At 48.5% G+C, this 6,571-nt stretch overlaps 1 long non-coding RNA gene across 1 annotated transcript in view; it reads right to left on the reverse strand.

Moving 5' to 3' along the window:
• Positions 1 to 3,901: 3,901 nt before the first annotated feature.
• The window catches only part of LOC113210900 (uncharacterized), an 88,234-nt gene continuing 85,564 nt past the window's right edge, over positions 3,902 to 6,571 (reverse strand). Inside the window, exons 3-4 of the long non-coding RNA XR_008011327.1 lie at positions 6,230 to 6,397; positions 3,902 to 6,139 (exon numbers count right to left, since the gene is read on the reverse strand). This is a non-coding gene — a long non-coding RNA (uncharacterized LOC113210900). The remainder of the gene's footprint in view (positions 6,140 to 6,229; positions 6,398 to 6,571) is intronic.

Raw genomic sequence — 6,571 nt, forward strand, 5'->3', positions numbered from 1 at the left:
TGCAGATTTCTTTTTTCCATACCCTTCCGCTATCGAAGGGAGCCCCGAAGAACGAGCGGCCGTTGCTACCCCACGCTTCCGAGTCGCCAGCCACTGTACGCCGGCCGAGTATACACGAACCTCCGTCTTCTCAGACACAACAAAGGCAAGGAATTGACACTTATTTAACACTCCCCGCCGCCCCCTCCGGCCAGCCTAAGGTAGGGCACAGCCACTTGGAATATCGGTACCTGAATTAACGATGAGAGGGGGGGGGGGAATCACCCAAACAGATCTCGAGTCACATACAATTCAGGCCTGCGAGCAAACAAAAGACAAGCAGGAAATAAGGCAATAAGGCATCGCACCAGAGGGACTTGCCGGAGACCCCAATATAGAATGTGAACACAGAGAAGACGGAAGGAGGTGGTCTGGCGGAAAGTCAAAGCATAACTATCAATCCAGGAGGAGACGCAGCAGCGAGATCAAGAAAGAGAAGAGAGGCGGGAGTGAGGGAGGCGGAGGCGAGGCGGGCATCAAGGTTGAGCAGGCCGGGCGCAAAGTAAAGCCGGGAAGAGCAAAGGGTGCTGAAGCGGGGCGCGGGCGGGCGGGGGCGCAGCTACTAATTAATTTGAGGTTCCCGGAGGCACAACAGGGCCGTGTGATGGTATTGTCATAGAGTCTGGCGCCTGCCCCGCGCGCGCCGCGCCGGATTCTCGGAATCTCGAGGCGCGGTGGCGGCGTTTCGTAATTTCTCTGTGAGGGAACTCGCCTCACAATTAAGTTCTCCGTCGCGCCGCGGTTGTCTTGGACGCCGACCTGCCCGGCCCGGCTCCGAGCCAGCTCACTCTCACCCTCGCTATTCGAGCCGTTCTCCTCCTCCCTCTGTTCTGTCTTAAATAACTTTGAGCGGGAAAAAAGGATTCGCTCTGCCAGCTACTGGTATTTGGACTGATAACATCGAATGTTTCTGGAATTGCTATTTGAGCTATTGAAACCGATTATTGACTGTAGTAGACGAATGTTGACTCTGGAAGCCAATGTTCCTACCATCTGCATAGTACCTACCAGAGTCAATAATCAACGACCACAGTCAATAATCGACTAGAATAGGTCGTATGGCAATTCCAGAAACTTATTAGGTTATCTGTCCAAATGCCAGCGAATGAATGTCAGCTGGTGAGTGTCCAACTGAGGTTATCAGGTGTACACAGAGTAGGTAATCCCTGGTAATCACCGGTAATCATTGGCAATCGCCAGTTATCCTTGGTAATCGAAGGTAATCCTTGCCCAGCCGAAAATTCCGGTTACGGTTACGGCCAGAATTTACGATTACGGCTGCAATTTGCTACGGTTACGGTCATAATTTACGATTACGGCCGTAATTTGTTCCAGTTACGGTTAAAATTTACGATTACGATCGTAACCGGAGTTTGATTACGGTTTACACTTACGGTTACGAGTAAGCTTACGAATACGACCGTAACCGTAGCCCGGTTACGGTCAGCAGTTACGGTTACGAGTAATGCGAAACGATTACGATCGTAACCGGAAAATATCAAACTTTGAAATGTCGTAGCGCTTAAACTAAGCTTTGCAGAGAGAAACGGTTAAGGGTAACGTAAGGGAAACACAAGTCAAAACTATGTGTGGAGTTTGGAAAGAGTCGATTTTTCAACCCCTGGCTATCTTGAGAACTGTTAGAGATACCGCAACGAAAACACCACCATTGTGCTCGGCGTCAAAAGTTTACATGGGCGTCATGTGCTCTGGTCTCATAGGGGCTTTGAGTTACTGCCAATACGTCATCACCGTAACCGGAACGTTCTCACCGTAACCGGGCTGACTAACCGTAATCGTATCCGAAACAGTAAACGTAATCGTAACCGGAACTTTAATCGTAACCGTAACCGGAAATGGGTCCAATTTACGAGTGTAACCGTAACCGTATTCGTAACCGTAGCCGTAACCGTAATCGGAATTTTCTGCTGGGTGGTAATCGCCGGTAATCCATGGTAATCGCCGGTAATCCATGGTAATCGCCGGAAATCCATGGTGATCACTGGTAATCTTTGGCAATCACTGGAGATCTCTGGTAACTCTGAAAACCCAACAGCATGCATTGCATGCGTTAAATAAAGCATGCATGGTATGCACACTGTATTTAACGCATGCATTGAGATGCATGCTGTATTTAACGCATGCATTGAGATGCATGCTGTATTTAATGCATGCATTGATATGCATTCTGTTGCTACAACTCGTTTTCGTGGAATATTCACACACTTGCATTTCCAGTGTTTACTAAGTGACCTTTTTGGTTTATTTTTTGATAAGCCCGTCGGATTCCTTGTGAAATTTCCCCATCTCATGTTGGCTCGGTCGATACGAAATTTTCCAAGGAATCTGTTGGGCTTATCAAAAATAAAACCGAAAAGCTCACTTAGTAAATATTCCACGAAATCGAGTTGTAGCAACAGCATGCATCTCAATGCATGCATTAAATACAGCATGCATCTCAATGCATGCGTTAAAAACAGCATGCATCTCAATGCATGCATTAAATACAGCATGCATCTCCATGCATGCGTTAAATACAGCATGCATCTCTATGTATCCGTTAAATACAGTGTGCATACCACTGCATGCTTTAAATGCAATACATGCTGTTGAGTTTTCAGAGTAATCACCGGTAATCAGTAGCAATCTTTGGTAATCTCTGGTAATCTTTTGTCACTGGTAATCTTCGGAAACCTTTGGTAATCATTGGTAATCTCTGGTAATTCCTGGTAATCACCACTTTTTGGAAATCAGGTGTACACGATTTTTTCGAGTTGGGCACCCCTCGCAGCTGGTAGAGTCAAACCTTTCTTTTCCGTTGTATACGGATTTTCGGTCTGCGCGTCTCTAATCATTAATTACTTTAATTACGTCATACGTTTCCATTTCTAATGCTGCACAAAGACTGTCAATATGGAGCACACTGTTGAATTATCAGAGCTGCTGCAACCCTGACCGACCCAAAATGGCTGAAGTGACTTTTGTCTGTTGGAAAAAAATCATACTCATACTGACACTTAGAAAGGATTTAATGTTTTTTTTTGTTGTTGTTTTTTAGAGAAGAGAGGAGAAGAGTGTACACACGTGGGACGCATGGACGCATACACACACACACACACACTTTTCCAAACGACGTCCATGCCGTGCGCTTCCAGCCGCAATGAAAGGCACACGCGCCATCGCTCTGCGGTGACACCCCCTGTATGTCCCAATTAGCACAATTAGGATGACACTTGATTGACCAGCCCACCCCCCTCCCCTCTCTCCATGCAGAAAGCAGAACGATCCGTACGGGGTGAGTGCAGAAGTGCATCTCCTATGATTCACGCATACATAAGAAAACATAGAACTATAATAACAAGTTCACCTAAAATCTCTGAGGAAACCAGTATGAGCCTATGAATGTAACGTTTTAACGTTATATCTATTTCAAAGCTTTTCCAAAGGTACTTTAATATTTTACTTCTTTCCGTGGGTTGAAAACTAAACCATTCCGGCGCTAAATGCGACCCCCATCCCCCCATTCGCCGAGGCACTTAGTATGGTTCCCCGATGAACTTTACGAGGACATTGTGACAGCTACGGCCCTCTTGCCCAGGGAGTGGCGGGGGGCGGCGACGCATCTCGGGAAAGGGTTGACGCCTAAAAGAAAACGAGTGCAGCAGGTGGCGGGGCGGCAGGCCTAATGGAGCGAGGGGGTATCGACTGGGTGGTAATGAGCACGGTACAAGCTGCGGGGGGGGGGGGGGGCTGCTGTAAGGCAGAGCATCCTCCCAAACGTCACACGCAGGAAGCATTCCCTGCAGCCGCCGCACCGCTACAGACAGCCGCCCTTTTCGCTCTTCTTACCCGGGCGGCGGGATTTCCCCGATATCGTTTCGCCTCCTCATCCCGATTCCGTACTACTTCTCAAAACAGTGAGGCAAGCAGAAGCAGAGCCGACGCGCCGCCTTTCTAAGGAGAAACGGGTCCCGTCCGCGTTTTATAAAATGAGACCTGACCTAATGATGTATTTTCCCGCCGCGCCAGAATCAGAACTCACACTGTTAAAAAAGTTGTGAAATTTCACATCAGAATCAGTTGTAAAATTGCAAACGTGGTTGGGAAATTTCATAACATTGTCAATTTTGCAATTAGTTATTAAAATTCATAACGGATTTCTGAAAATTCAAATCTCTCTTCTGAAAATTAGGAAACATTTGTAATTTTACAATTTGCGATTGTAAAATTGTCATCACTCTATCGGAAATGTGAGATTTGATTGTAATTTTCCGATTGCAGTTTGTAATTTTGCGAAGTAAAACCAAATGAAACAGGACCTGCACAAGTCCTCCATCAGGTGTACTACAGTACAACGAACCTCCACACCCGTAAGCTCGTTGTGACTTAGGACTTTCATACGACAAAACAGCGACTGTACTTCAAAGAACTGCCGCCAGATGGCGATGTGGTCAGCGCGTCTCTTCCAAGAACAATTATTAGTATTTAACTAAAATTTGCACAAGAAACTGACATGTATTTTTGTGCGGTATGATCTGTAACACAATGCTGTAGCTGGCTACGCATTTGTTTTGGAGCAAAAAGTCACGTTAATGCCCCAAATAATTGGTCTTATTCCAGCGCGCGCCGGTCCCCGCTACCTCTCCTTAGCTAGGTACGGCGCGGTTCGCACCCAGTAGGGGGCGCCTGCCACGCGCTCCCGTATTTTTGTTGTGACTTTACCCAAAGAGGTAACCGACACTCCCTCAGCCCAACTAGCTGATAAGCTGATCTTAAGACCGTTTGAGGTTCACCTGCTCCATGTTCATGGCAAATTACTTTCATCTTAGAAACCTTGATGTTTTGAAAATTCACATTAACGTTTTTCATTTTCAGATCGCAAATTCTGAAATTTTAAAACACGTTTGCATTTTTTTTTACAATTGTTTTAGTTTGTAATTTTACAAACATTGAATTGCGTAAAAAGTTGCCACCAAAATTTGTAAAATTACAATCGATTTTTTTAACAGTGCACTCGTGAGGGACGGAGGATGAAAGGGCACCTTCTATCCCGCTGCTTGCTATTGAACTGAGAGAGCTCCGAGGGGTCCCCCACTTCCAAAATAGGTGTACAACGAGTTGCCGAGTTGCCGAGTTGCCGCGAGTAAGCCGCGAGTTGGGATCAATTTTTAGAGGGTTTTGCGCGATTTTGACGCGAGTTTTCGCGAGTTATCGTGAGTTTTCGCGAGTTTTCGCGAGTTATCGTGAGTTTTCGCGAGTTGTCGCGAGTTGAACGCGAGTTAGGAGCGAGTTGGGCGCGACCAAGTGTACAACGAGTTGACGAGTGGGGGACCCCTCGGAGAGCTCTCTACTGATCCAATTCGGGAGGCTACAGAAAATGGTTTAAGCACCATTCGATCCGGCCCTCGAGCAAATAAGTTGATGAAATCTGTTGCGAACAAATTTGCAGGTCGCACGCTAACTAACCTTTCATCGAGTTAGATTGTAAACTATAAAGCGAAGCTGCCAAGTTGTTCGCAGCTTCCAATTTGTAAAACCAACATTTGTTTGTGAGGATGTAACAGTTTTTACTGCCCTTGATACTGATTCGAACACCAATGACGGACGACCCCACACGCAGCCACCCTCTGAGGCGTCCGGCGCGGGGGATAGACCGGCGCCTTACGGAGCGCCTGCACCCTGCCTGCACCGCGCGCACCCCGCAGCTCTGCTGGGCAGGTGGCGCGGCCGGAGGGGCTTTCAGAGAGCATGAGCAGCACAAAGGCTCATTTAACTCTTTGAATGGCATATCTGTGTCCGTAATGAGAGACTGACCACAACAAAACCAAATTGTTTTGTGCATCGCCAGCGCTGTGTGTGGCCGTGACGTGCGTCAAACGAGGCCGCCGACAGCGAGGGGAGGTGCGCGCGGCGTGGCGGGGCGCGGCGGGGCGCGGTGCACTGCGCACTCACTTCCAAAAACGCGACATAAATATCACAGTAGTTGGTCCGATTTGCCGGGACGGTGCGCGCCTGACGAGGTTTGCGGTCTGCGCGTGTCAGGGTGACCGAGCACAGCGAGGGAGCCAGGCGCCCCACAGCAGCGGCGCCACCGGCCGGCCTAGATCAAGCGGGGAAATTAAAGTTATGTCATGAAAGCAAAAGAAGAATGACAGCTGGAATCAAGGAAAAAAATAATAAGAATTCTCACCTGAAAAAAGTCCAAACACTGGCCGCCCATCGGCGAACACAGCTACAGCTGCAGGAAGTCTCTTCGGGGGTGGATTTGCGTGGAGCCAAGCAGCCTTTTCTTTCCTCTAGGCCCCTCCCACGCCGGCCCCCGCCTCCGCGACACCCGCCCCCGTGAGCGGCAGCGTCCCTGCAAAAGTATCTCTCCTCATTCCATAAATCGTGTGTGTTATAATTTCCCTTTTGTCCCTCCCCCGCCCGTCTCTGTCTTGCGCTGGCGGGCGGGCGGGCCACGGGCGGGCAGGCCTCACCTTCTCCACTTTCCCTTTAACTCATCCACCCTTATCTCCCCCCCTCCCCCTTC

This window comes from Frankliniella occidentalis, unplaced genomic scaffold (assembly GCF_000697945.3).
Source record: "Frankliniella occidentalis isolate FOCC.00 unplaced genomic scaffold, Focc_3.1 Scaffold85, whole genome shotgun sequence".
Classification (NCBI taxonomy): domain Eukaryota; kingdom Metazoa; phylum Arthropoda; class Insecta; order Thysanoptera; family Thripidae; genus Frankliniella; species Frankliniella occidentalis.